This window comes from Peromyscus leucopus, chromosome X (genome assembly GCF_004664715.2).
Source record: "Peromyscus leucopus breed LL Stock chromosome X, UCI_PerLeu_2.1, whole genome shotgun sequence".
NCBI classification, from domain to species: Eukaryota; Metazoa; Chordata; class Mammalia; order Rodentia; family Cricetidae; genus Peromyscus; species Peromyscus leucopus.
In genome coordinates this window covers 33,298,770-33,313,212 of record NC_051083.1, presented here as the reverse complement: position 1 = coordinate 33,313,212, position 14,443 = coordinate 33,298,770, and the positions used below count along the sequence as shown (strand labels likewise).

Below are 14,443 nucleotides of genomic sequence, written 5' to 3'. Positions count from 1 at the left end.
CATTTCAGATAGTTATTATATGAAGTCATAATAAACTTTGAGTAACACATTGAACAGGAGATAATGAAAGAATAAAAAGAATTATAAGTAAATAGCCCTGTGGTGGTTAGTGTGGTCATCTTGACAGAATCTAGAATCACCTGGAAAATGGGCCTCTGGATAGGCCTATGGGGAATTATCTTGATTACTTTAATTGAAACAGGAATATCTACCTTAAATCTGGGCAAGGGATCTTGCTCTGTACAAACGGAAAAGAGGAGATGAACTGCACCAGGCATTCAGCTCACTCTGCTGCTTGTCTGAAGATACAACCTGAGCAGCGGCCTCAAGCTCCTGTCTCTATGACTTCCCCACCATGATGGATGGTAACCTGGAACTGGGAGCCCAAACAAATCTTTTCTCCCTTAAGCTACTTTGCTCAGAGTATTTTATGTATTAAATTATTATTTAAGCATTGAAATTCAGTGCAAGTATTAAAATTTATCCCTTTTCCAGACTTTCTCTTAGTCCAGAGCCCTCCTCCCACACCACCTCCATACCCTGGAGAATCACATTTTGGCACAGACCCAGGGTTTCCCTAGATTTTTCCTTCATACCAGCTCAGTCTTCCCTTCCAGCCCATCTCCATTCCTTTGTGTTATCCACTGATCCTGAGAAACATTCTACCAGGAAGCCCACAGCCCTAAAAGGTATTATTTTCTATCCAGAGCTTTCAAATTATCCCTATCCCTTGACACAGTAATTTCATATCTAATCACCTAGTGGTGGAAGTAATCTAAAATACTTGGCTAAGATCCAGCGTGGGCAACAGCAACCAGAGAACAGAACACCCACCCAACAATGACAAGACCAGATATCTACACCAAGGAACACCTCAAACATCATAACTCCAGATGCCTAGATCCTGGCACAAAACACAAACATAAACAGTCAAGCCAATATGCTTCTTACAGAAGCCAGTAACATTATGCAGTAGGCCTTGAGAAAAGCAATTTAGCTGAAGCACAAGACAAAGACTTAAAAATAGCAATTGGGAATATATTCAAGGACATTAAAGAGCATATGAATAAATGCCTTCACGAAAACATAAGAATTGAATAGAACAATGAAAACAATTCAAGCCATGAAGGCAGAATTTTACAAAGAAATAGAATCCCTAAAGAAAACTCAAACAGAAAAATACAACTGGAAATGAAGAATTTAGACAGTCAAACAAAAACCTCAGAGGTAAGCCTCATCAATAGATTATAAGACTTGAAGACAAGGTAGAAGAAAGATAGCTCAGCCAAAGAAAATACTAAATCTTAAAAAAAAAATACAGGCACAAAAGTTCCAGGAAATCTAGGACACTATGAAAAGACCAAATCTATGAATTATAGGTATAGAAGAAGAACAAAACCAGGTTAAAGGCACAAAAAATATTTTCAACAAAATCATAGAAGAAAAAAATTTTCCTAACCTAAAGAAGGAGATGCCTGCCCACCCATCACAGCCCCCAGCAGCCAGTCAGCAGGTAAGACTCCTGCAGTCAGGCCACTCCACCACCCCTGCCACCCAGTGGACCCTGTAACTACAAGTCCCACCCCAACCCCCAAACACGTGGGACCCATCATCCTCCCCCCACACACACACAACCATCCCCCATGGCTTCAGAGGCCGCCTGGATACACAGGCTCCACCTGCACTGATTGGAGGAAGAGCAGCCCCCCAGAGGTACAGGCACCACCTCCACCAATTGGAGAAAGAATCAACACCTGTACCTATAACTACCCCAACCCAGATGGTAGATGGCAGTGTAAGAATACATTCAACAACATAAATAGCAATATGGCGTCACCATATCATATCATATCTTATCACCAGAACCTAGTGACCCTACAACAGCAAGACCCGAGCATACCAATGCAGGTGAAGCAGAAGAAAATGACCTTAAAAATAACTTTAAGAAGACGATAGAGGTCTTTAAAGAGGAAATGAAAAATTCTCTTTAAGAAATGGAGGAAAATGCAAACAAAAAAATGGAAGAAAGAAAAAATCCCTTCAAAAAAGCCAAGAAAGCCAAGAAAAAAACAATCAAACAGGTGAAAAAAACAGTTCAAGACTTGAAAACTGAAGTAGAGACAATAAAGAAAACACAAACTGAGGGAATTCTGGAACAGTAAATCTTGGTAAACAAACAGGAACTACAGAAGCAAGCATAACCAACAAAATACAAGAGATGGAAAAGAGAATCTCAGGTGTTGAAGATACAATAGAGGAAATAGATTCATTGGTCAAAGAAAATGTTAAATACAAAATATTCCTAACACAAAACATCCAGGAAACCTGGGACACCATGAAAAGACCAAACCTAAGAATAATAGGGATAGAAGAAGGAGAAGAATTCCAGCTCAAAGGCAGAGAAAATATATTTGACAAAATTAAAAAACAAAAATCTTTCCCAATCTAAAGAAGGGCATGCCTATGAAGGTACAAGAAGCTTATGGAACACCAAATAGACTGGACCCCCCCAAAAAAAAAGTCCCCATGCCACATAATAATCAAAACCAAAACATACAGAATAAAGAAAGAATATTAAGAGCAGAAAAGGAAAAAAAGCCAAGTAACATGTAAAGGTAGACCTATGAGAATCACACCTGACTTCTCAATGGAAACTCTGAAAGCCAGAAGGTCCTGGACAGACATTTTGCAGACGCAGACACTAAGAGGCCACAGATACCAGCCAAGACTACTATACCCAGCAAAACTTTCAATCACCATAGACAGAGAAAACAAGATAGTCCACGATAAAACCAGATTTAAACAATACATATTCACAAATTCAGCACTACAAAAAGTACTAGAAGGAAAACTCCAACTCGAGGAAGTTAGCTGCACCCATGAAAACACAGGCAATAGATAATCTCACACCAGCAAATCCAAAAGAAGGGAAACACACACACTACCACCAACAAAACCAAAAAATAACAGGAATTAACAGTCACTGGTCATTAATATTTCTTAATATCAATGGACTCAATTTACCTATAAAAAGACACAGGCTAATAGGATGGGTACAAAAACAGGATCAATCCTTCTACTGCATAAAAAAAACACACCTGAATTTCAAAGACAGACACTACCTCAGAGTAAAAGGTTGGGAAAAGAGTTTCCAATCAAATGGACCTAAGAAACAAGCTGATGTAGCTATCTTACTAACAAAAAGACTTCAAACTAAAATTAATCAAAAGAAATGGAGAAGGACATTTCATATTCATCACAGGTCAAATCCATCAAGTTGAAGACTCAATTCTAAACATTTATGCCCCAAATACAGGGGCACCCACATTTGTAAAAGAGACATTAATAAAGTTAAAAATCACACATCAAACCCCACACACTAATAGTAGGAGACTTCAACACCCCACTATCACCAATGGACAGGTCGGCCAGACAGAAACTTTACAGGGAAATAAGGGAACTAACAGTTGTTATAACTCAAATGGATATAACAGACATCTATAGAACATTTCACCCAAACACAAAAGAATATACCTTCTTCTCAGCACCTCATGTAACCTTTTCTAAAATAGACCACATACTCAGGCACAAAGCAAATCTCAACAGATACAAAACAATTGGAGTTAGCCCCTGTATCTTATTGGATCACCATGGGTTAAAGTTAGGATTCAGCAACAATACAAATTACAGAAATCCTACAAACACATGGAAACTGAACAACACCCAAATGAATCACCAGTGGGTCAAGGAAGAAATAAAGAAATTAAAGACTTCCTAGAATTCAATGAAAATGAATGCACAGCATACCCAAACCTGTGGGACACTATGAAAGCAGTGCTAAGAGGAAAGTTGGTAGCACTAAGTGATCACATAAAGAATTTGGAGAAATCTCACACTAGCACTAACAGCATACCTCAAAGCTCTAGAACAAAAAGAAGCAAAGTCACCCAGGAGGAATAGATGCCAGGCAATTATCAAAGTGGGGCTGAAAACCAATAAAATAGAAACAAAGGGAACAATACAAAGAATAAATGAAACAAAGAGTTGGTTCTTTGAGAAAATCAACAAGATAGACAAACCATTATCCAAACCAACCAAAAGGCAGAGAGAGAATATCCAAATTCACAAAATCAGAAATGAAAAGGGGGACATAACAACAGATACTGAGGAAATCCAGAGAATCATTAGGTCATACTTCAAAAACCTATATTCCACAAAATTGGACAATCTCAAAGGAAATGGACAATTTTCTGGATAGGTACCACATATCAAAGTTAAATCAAGACCAGATAAACTATTTAAATATACCAATAACTCCTAAGGAAGTAGAAACAGTCATTAAAAGTCTCCCAACCAAAAAAAGCCCAGGTTTCAGCACAGAATTCTACCAGATTTTCAAAGAAGAGCTAATACCAATACTCTTTAAATTGTTCCACACAATAAAAACAGAAGGAACATTACCAAATTATTTTTATGAGGCTACAGTTACCCTGATACCCAAACCACATAAAGATGCAACAAAGAAAGAATTACAGACCAATCTCCCTCATGAACATTGATGCAAAAGTACTCAATAAAATACTGGCAAACTGAATCCAAGAACACATCAAAAAAGCATCCACCATGACCAAGGAGGCTTTGTACCAGAGATGCAGGGATGGTTCAACATATGAAATTCTGTTAATGTAATACACCATATAAACAAAATGAAAGAAAATAAAACACATGATCATCTCATTAGATGCTGAAAAAAAAACCTTTGACAAAATCCAACACCCCTTCATGATAAAGGTCTTGGAGAGAGCAGGGATACAAGGAACATACCTAAACATAATAATGGCAATTTACAGCAAGCCAACAGCCACTATCAAATTAAACGGAAAGAAACTCAAAGCGATTCCACTAAAACCAGGAACAAGACAAGGCTGTCCACTCTCCCCATACTTATTCAATATAGTACTTGAAGTTCATGCTAGAGCAATAAAACAACAAAAGGCCATCAAGGGGATACAAATTGGAAAGGAAGAAGTTAAACCTTCACTATTTGCAGATGATAAGATAGTATACATAAGTATACCAAAAACTTCTACCAGGGAACTCCTACAGCTGATAAACACCTTCAGTAATGTGGCGGGATACAAGATTAACTAAAAAAAAAAAAAAAAAAAAAAAAAAAAAAAAAAAAAAAAAAAAAAATTAGCCCTTTATATACAAATGATAAATGGGCTGAGAAAGAAATCAGAGAAACATCACCCTTTACAATAGCCAAAAATAACATAAAATATCTTGGGGTAACTCTAACCAAACAAGTGAAAGACCTATATGACAAGAACTTTAAGTCTTTGAAGAAAGAAATTAAGAAGATATCAGAAAATGGAAAGATCTCCAATGCTCTTGGATAGGTAGGATGAACATAGTAAAAATGGCAATCTTACCAAAAGCAGTCTACAGATTCAATGCAATCCTCATCAAAATCCCAACACAATTCTTCACAGACCTCAAAAGAAAAATACTCAACTTCAAAAGGAAAAACAAACAACCCAAGATAGCTAAAGCAACCCTGTATAATAAAGCAACCTCTGGAGGCATCACCATCCCTGACTTCAAGCTCTACTATAGAGCTATAGTAATAAAAACAGCTTGGTATTGGCATAAAAACCAACAAATGCATCAGTGGAATCAAATTGAAGACCCTGACATTAATCCACATATCTATGAATACCTGATTTTTGACAAAGAAGCCAAAATTGTACAAAGGGAAAAAGTAAGCATCTTCAGCAAATGGTGCTGGCATAACTGGATGTCCACATGTAGAAGAATGCAAATAGATCCATATCTATCACAATTCACAAAACTCAAGCCAAGTAGGTCAAAGACCTCAACATAAATCCAGTTACACTGAACGTAAGTGCAAAGTAACTTTGAATGCATTGGCACAGGAGATCACTTCCTAAATATAACACCAGCAGCACAGACACTGAGATCAACAATTAATAAATAGGACTTCCTAAAACTGAGAAGCTTCTGTAAGGCAAAGGACGTGGTAAATAAGACAAAACGGCAGCCTACAGAATGGGAAAAGATCTTCACCAACCCCACATCTGACAGAGGGCTGATCTCCAAAATATAAAAAGAACTCAAGAAACTGGACATCAAAATACAAAAAAATCCATTTAAAAATGGGGTATGAATCTAAACAGAGAATTCTCAGCAGAATAATCTCAAATGGTCAAAAGACATTTAAGGAACTGTTCAACATCCTTAGCCATCAGGGAAATGCAAATCAAAACAACTCTGAGATACCATCTTATACCTGTCAGAATGGCTAAGATCAAAAACACTGATAACAGCTTATGTTGGAGAGGATGTGGAGCAAGGGGAACATTCCATCATTGCTGATGGGAGTGCAAACTTGTACAGCCACTTTGGAAATCAATATGGCAGTTTATCAGAAAATTGGGAATCAATCTACCTTAAGACCTAGCAACACCACTCTTGGGCATATACCCAAAGGGTGCTTAATCATACCACAAGGATACTTGCTCAACTATGTTCATAGCAGCATTATTCATAATAGCTAGAACCTGGAAACAACCTAGATGCCCATCAACCAAAGAATTGATAAAGAAAATGTGGTACATTTTCACAATGGAGTATTTACTCAGTGTTAAAAAAAAACACATAAACAAAACAACAACAAAAACAAAAAAACAAGGAAATCATGAAATTTGCAGGCAAGTGGATAGAATCAGAAAAAATTCATCCTGAATGAGGTAATCTAGACCCAGAAAGACAAACATGGTATGTACTCACTCATGTGTAGATATTACATGCAAAAAGCAAAGGATAACCAGGCTACAATCTAGAACCCCAGAGAAACTAGGTAACAAGGAAGACCCTAAGAGAAACATGCATGAGTCACCCTGGGAGGGGGAAATAGATACGATCTCTTGGGTAAACTGGGAGGGGGGAAGAGGATGGGATGAGGGATGAGAACATGAGGGATTGAGATGGTGGAGTTGGGGGAGGAACAGTGAGGGAGAGCAATGAAAGAGATACCTTGATAGAGGGAGCCATTATGGAGTTAGGGAGAAACCTGGTACTAGGGAAATTCCCAGGAATCCACAAAGATGATCTCAGATAAGACTCCAAGCAATAGTGGAGAGGGTGCCTGAACTGGTCTTCCCCTGTAATCAGATTGGTGAATACCCTAACTGTCATCATAGAACCTTCATCCAATGGAAGCAGATGCAGAGATCCATAGCCAAGCATTGGACTGAGCACCTGGAGTCCAGAGATGGAGGAGGGATTATATGAGCAGGAGTGGGGGGTCAAGATCATGATGGGGAAACCCAGAGACAGCTGACCTGTGCTAGTGGGAGCACATGGACTCTGGACTGATGGCTGGGGAACCTGCAGGGGAAAGAACTAGGCCCTCTGCATGTGGGTGACAGTTGTATGGCTTGGTCTGCTTGTGGGGCCCCTGGCAGTGGGACCAGGATTTATCCCTGGTGTGTGAACTGGCTTTTTGGAGCCCATTCTCTATGGTGGCTTTCCTTGCTCAGCCTTGATGCAGGGGGGAGGGGCTTGGGCCTCTCTCAACTTGACTGCTGACTTTGTTGACTCTCCATGGGAGGCCTTGCCCTCTCTGAGGAGTTGGGGGGGTGCAGTGGGGAGGATGGGAGGGAGAGCAGCAGGAGAGAAGAGAGGAGGAACTGTGGTTGGTATGTAAAATGAAAAAAAATTAAATAAAAAAGGAGATGCCTATAAAGGTACAAAAAGTTTATAGAACACCAAATAGGGACACAGAGAGACACTGCAGCCACTGCCATGACCAGCAGCATGTGAAGATGCCGGTAAGCCACCAGCCATGTGGCAAGGTATAGATTTATGGAAATGGATTAATTTAAGCTATAAGAACAGTTAGCAAGAAGCCTGCCACGGCCATACAGTTTGTATGCAATATAAGTCTCTGTGTTTACTTGGTTGGGTCTGAGCGGCTGTGGGATTGGCGGGTGACAAAGATTTGTCCTGACTGTGGGCAAGGCAGAAAAACTCAAGCTACAAATGGCGCCCAACGTGTTGGCAAAAGTTTCTACCTAAAACCTGAGAAAAGATTCTAAAACGGAGCTAAAAACAGCTTCCTAATTGTCTCTCTCAAATGAGCAGCAGCTGCCGGTTTGAGTTACTGACAGGTTCCTGGCGTGTGTGCTTGACCTGCAGTATGGCGGGAATGAGGCCTCTGCAAGTGGCACATTAAGCTGCATGGTGGATTTAGCTTTTGCTAGTACAAAACAAAAAGAGGTTTCTGGGCTACACGCTGCTTTGATAAGAAGCATAGACCCACTATTTCTGAAAATTGATGGCTCCCAGAGCTGGCGGAAAACGTATCACCGCCATGTTGGGAAGCTGAAATGGGCAGAGTCAGCAGCCACAGTGCCATTTCAGGCTTAAAAGGCTGCAATAGGCCTCAATTAAAAGCAATAGGCTCAAGCTAATATAAAAAATAAGCCACATAAAGATGGCTACCACACAGAATCTGGATTATGTTCTCTTTGATATTCGTAACTGAAGAGAAACATTTGATTGCAAAAGCTGTTGAGTTATGCCAAAATGTGTATTTTAAAGGTACCTTAACTTCAAAATTTGGATGTAAGGATATGTTGCTTTGGAAAGGAGGCTCTGCTTTTGTTTCCACAGAAAGCCAGAGGCTATGGATTTGTTCCAGATTAAGATACATCAAGTTTGACCAGCCAAGACCACCTGAAAGGTCTCCGATGACACCATGGCCCAGATGATCCAACATCCAAAATCGTTTCAAGGCAACTGGCTCAGACGATACAGTCTCACGGACTACTCCATGATCCTAAAATTTTCTTTGTGTCCCCATAAGATACAGCGCCCCCCTCCAGCAGGAAGTAGTAAGAGAAGCTACGCCCAAATTCCCAAATATACCAAGCTGACTTTGGAGATGTGTAAAAGTTAAAACCTTCCTTTTAAAAAAAAAAAAGAAAGGGGAAGTGCTGTGGGACGGTCTGTATGTCAAATTGCTCTGATTGGTCAATAAATAAAACACTGGTTGGCCAGTGGCCAGGCAGGAAGTAGGTGGGACAAGGAGAGAGGAGAATTCTGGGAAGTGGAAGGCTGACGCAGAGAGACACTGCAGCCACTGCCATGACCAGCAGCATGTGAAGATGCCGGTAAGCCACCAGCCATGTGGCAAGGTATAGATTTATGGAAATGGATTAATTTAAGCTATAAGAACAGTTAGCAAGAAGCCTGCCATGGCCATACAGTTTGTATGCAAAAAAAAAAGAACACCAAATAGACTGCATCAGAAATGGCATTCTCCACAGCACATAATAATCAAAACACTAAATGTACAGAAGAAAGAATATTAAAAGCTGCAAGTGTAAAAGACCAAGTAACATATAAAGATGGGCCTATAAGAATAATGAGAGAGAAAGAGAGAGCAAGAGAGAGCACAAGCCAGCACGTAAAGATGGGTGGGTATGGATATGTAGGTGAGGAGGATCTGGGAAGAGTTGGGGGAGGGGAATCATGATCAAACTATATTGCATGAAAAATTAATTAAAATAAAATAATGTATTCTATCAAATCTCCAACCCATGGGATTATGCTGCCCACATTCAAAGTGGGTCTTCTCCCATCAGTTAATCCATTTTGAAATGCCCTCAAAGACAAACACAGAAGTATGCTCAATCTACTAAGTGATTCTACATCCAGTCAGGTTGACAATGAAGACTAGACAATACAAGGAAACTTACCCTCTTGTTTCTGTTCAATATTTAAACAAAGTATCTGGCTAGAATAATTAAGCAATAATGTAATATGAAAAGCATTGGAAGAAAGTAAAACTAACCCTATTTTCACATGAAAGGACATAAATAAAAATCCCTAAATAACTAGCTCTTCATACTAATAACTCAAGTTAGAAAAACTTTGGGGGATATAAAATTTAGTTATTAGTCAGGTGGCCGTGGCGTACACCTTTAATCCCAGCACTCACTCCAGCCTGGTCTATACAGCTAGTTCCAGGACAGCCATGGCCACACAGTGAAACCCTGTCTTGAAAAAATAATCAGTTATTTTATAAAAACTTGGCATGAATATTTTTAAAAAGTTAAGAAAATAATCTTTTTTTGTTTTTGTTTTTGTTTTGTTTTTGGGGACAGGGTTTCTCTGTGTAGTTTTGGTGCCTGTCCTGGATCTTGCTCTGTAGACTAGGCTGGCCTCAAAATCACAGAGCTCCGCCTGGCTCTGCCTCCTGAGTGCTGGGATTAAAGGCATGTACCACTGATGTTATTTATAGTAGCACCCAAAACTAAATAAATGGGAAGACATACTATGTTCATAGATTTCATGTTTCAGTTGTTATACTGGCAATATTCCCAGACATATTCAGTATAATCCCCCTGAAACATTTCATATGGATTTTTAAAATATATTGACAAATTAACTATAAAATCCTTATGAAAATGCAAAAGACCCAAAATACCTACAGTAACCTTGTAAAAGAGAAACAAATTCTAAGTGGCAGCTTTCATATAAAACAAGCTGGCCTCAAAATTGCAAGGTAGCCAAGGAAGACCTTGATCCTCCAGTATCTGTCTCCTAAGTGCTGGGATTATGGGTGTGTGCTCTCTGCCTGGTTTATAGCATGCTATAGATCAAAAACAAGACCTTGTGCATGCTACACAGGTACTCTACCAACTGAGCTACATCTGAAGTCCCATATTTTTTATAGTGCTGAATACACAACCCAGGACTTTCACACACACTAGGCTAACAGTCTACCACTGAGCTACACGCCCCAGTCCTCCAATTAATTCATTTTGTGAGAGTGTCATAACAATTTTAAAAAGTAGTCTTTTCAACAAATGGTATTGGGAGAACCAGATATCCACATACAAGGGATGTATTTATACCCATACCTCATATATGTGAAAATAACTCAAAATGGATCAAAAAATCTAAATGTAAGAACTAAAACTACAAAGACCTTATGGGTTAAACACGAGCATAAATCTTCTTATATTTGGCAACAATTATTATAGGTGACATCAAAAGCAAAAGAAACCAAAAATTAAAAATAAGCTAGACTTTGTCAAAATTAAAAACTTTTTCACTGCAAAGAACACTATAAAGAAAGTTAAAAATCCCCTCTGCTTTGCAGAGGGTCTTTCTCGCTGTGTGCTTGCTGCAGGCACACATTCCTCACCCCTAATAAAGGCCTTTCTTTAGCAGATTTCTTTAGCAGACTGCTGTGTTTGAAAATTCCCCCCATTGCTACCTATTGAGCTTGAGATTTTCCCTGCCTTTTAATTTCTTAATTGGCAGAGAAGATGAACTTGATCAAGACCCTACATGGTAACAGAACTGACCTCAGGATTCAGATGTAGAGTGTCTTCAGCCCCAGCCCATCATATGCCTTAGAGGAGGAGGTGGGTTCACCAACCATCAAGTGTGGGGCTTTGGAAATGGAGCCTTTATTCTACTTAGTTATTTAATTCATAACAATTCATTTGGAATTACTTTCTGGTATTAAACTTATATTGAAATCTAAAAGATTTCAAAGATTCCCTTCAGGAAAAAAATGGATTCTTTCTCTGTCTCTATGTGTCTGTGTGTCTCTCTTTGTCTCTCTGTCTCTCTGTCTGTCTGTCTGTCTGTCTGTCTCTCTCTCTCTCTCTCTCTCTCTCTCTCTCTCTCTCTCTCTCACACACACACACACACACACACACACACACACACACACACACACACCTACCTCCCTCCCTGCCAGGGAATATAACCCTGGGTCTCCAGGGTGACACCACTAAACTCACAAGGATGACAGTTAAATTAGATGGCAGCTAGAAACCATGTGCTGCTCTTTGCTGTTACATTTTAACTGCACAGTAAGAATTTGAAGAGGAAGAGTTCACGAGTTCCAGGCCCTCCCTGAGATCTATAGGCAGTTACCAGTTGCAGGAGAGAGGTTCTTCAGCAGTATAGCCCCTGATAAATGGTCCAGGCTTCTGTAACTGTCCCTCACCTGTGCTCCAGTAAGTAATCCTCACTAAGCATGTTGGTTCACAAACTAAATGAAGCAAAAGACTGTTATTTCCCAATTCAAAAGAAGAGGAGGAAGAGTAGGGGGAAGAGGAGAAGGATGTGGAAGAAGCAGCAGAAGCAGAAGAGGAGGAGGAGAAGGAAGAAGAAGAAGGAAGAGGAAGAGAAGGAGGAGAAGGAAGAAAGGAAGGAAGGAAGGAAGGAAGGAAGGAAGGAAGGAAGGAAGGAAGGAAGGAAGGAAGGAAGGAAGGAAAATCGAAAAAGGGATCATGCTAGTAGGCAAGTGCTAAAAAATACAAGGCACAAAGTTTAGTATTTAAAGACCAGTCTGGACCATGCCTTAAACCAGATATGGTGGTACACACTTGGAAAGTAGAGGCAGGTAGATCAGGAGTTCAAGGTTATCCTCAGCTACATTATGAGTTCAAGGCCAGCCTGAACTAGAGGAGACCACCTCAAAAATAATAACAAAAAAATATTTGAAGACAAGTTATTGAGTGAGAAAAAATACTTACAAATTATATATTTGAGTGATAGGTGGGTGAATACTGATAAACATAACTGCTTTCCAAATTATATATTTGATAATAACTTTGTATATAGTATTCATAAATAACTCTTACAATAAAATAGTATAAAAATAACAATTCTTAAAGTGTGTGTTTGGACATGGCAGCACATGCCTATGATTCCAGTACTAAGGAGGCAGCAACAGAGGGTATCTATATTCCATAGCAAGTTACAGCTTCATGGGCTCCCTAGGGACATCCTGTCTCAAAAAATTGGGAGTGTGAATTATCTTAATAGACACTTATCTAACGAGACTGGTACAAATGGTCAATAAACACATGAAAAGAAGCCCCAAATCATTAGTCATTAGGCAAGTACAAATAAAAAGCACAATGAGATGCCTCCTGATACCCATTAGTATGGTTATTATTTTTTTTAAATACAATAAAAATGGAGCCAAATATGTGGAAAATTTGTAGCACTAACATATTGCTAGTAGGAACACAGAATGGTGTAATCACTTGAGGAAATAGTTTGGAAGTTTCTCAAAATGTTAAGCATTTTAACCCAGCAATTTTACTCATTGGTATATGCCTAAGAAAACTGAAATCCTGTGTTTACACAGTAACCTATATATGACTGTTCATAGAAGCATTGTTCATAAAAGCAAAAAGGGAGTAAAGCATAAACAATTTATAACCTAGTATCTGCTAATTAATAAATGGGGTAAACACAACATGGTCTGTTCTCACAGTGAAGTATTATTCAACAATAAAAAGGAGTGAAATACTGATAGATGCTACAACAAGAATGAAGTCAAACACAAAAGGCCACATAGTATATGGTTCCATTGCAATCAAACATCTGGAATAGATAAATCCATAGAGACAGATCACAAATTGACTGTTGTTATACATTGGAAGGAGATGGAAATAGACAAAAACTATTGGGGTTTTACCTTGGAGTCATGGAAACATTTTGGAATGAGACAAGAGTGGCGGTTATACAATATTATAAATACACTAAATGCCACTGAGTTGTTTACTTTATGACTGCTAATTTCATGTTATGTGAATTTTTACCTCAATAAATTACTTAAAAGAAAAAGCAATACAAAACCTAAGCTAGTATTTCTATTTATAAATAACATTTTAAAAGTTGAAGTTACTTAGGTCCCCCAGAACTGGAGTTACAGATGTCAAAGATACTATGTGGGTGCTGGGAAACAGGCCTGGGTCCTTAAATATATGATCTTTTAAAAAGATTTATTTATTTATTTATTTATTTATTTATTTATTTATTTATTTATTTATTTCAGAGCTGAGGACCGAACCTAGGGCCTTGCGCTTGCTAGGCAAGCATTCTACCACTGAGCTAAATCCCCAACCCCTAACTTTTATTTTATATATATGAATGTTTGCCTGCATGTATATATGTGTACCATGAGTGTGTAGTGCCTGTGGAAGCCAGAAGAGACCATCATTTTCCCTGGAACTGGAGTTTCAGGTGGTTGTGAGCCACCATATGGCTTCTGGGAACCAAATCGAGGTCCTCTGCTAGAGTAGCAATTCTTAACCACTGAGCCCGCTCTCCAGTCTGAGCTTAGTGTTTTATTAACCTAAGAAATCAGACAAACTGTGAAGGAGTAGGCAGGAAAAGGCGATATGAAGGTGAATATGAGCAAAATACATATGAGTATGGCAAAGTACATGATGTACATAGAATGGTATCATAATAAAACCCTTTATTTGTTCACTCATTTTGTAAAATCAAATAAGGTAATAGTCTCCTCTGTTTGTGTTAATAAACTACTACCATGGAATTAGTTTGTGGTATACTTAGATTCCAAACAGTTAAT

The 14,443-nt window shown here is 38.8% G+C and overlaps 1 protein-coding gene across 2 annotated transcripts in view; it reads right to left on the bottom strand.

Moving 5' to 3' along the window:
* The window catches only part of Ppef1 (protein phosphatase with EF-hand domain 1), a 124,933-nt gene that overhangs the window by 85,406 nt on the left and 25,084 nt on the right, over positions 1 to 14,443 (bottom strand). The window lies entirely within an intron of this gene.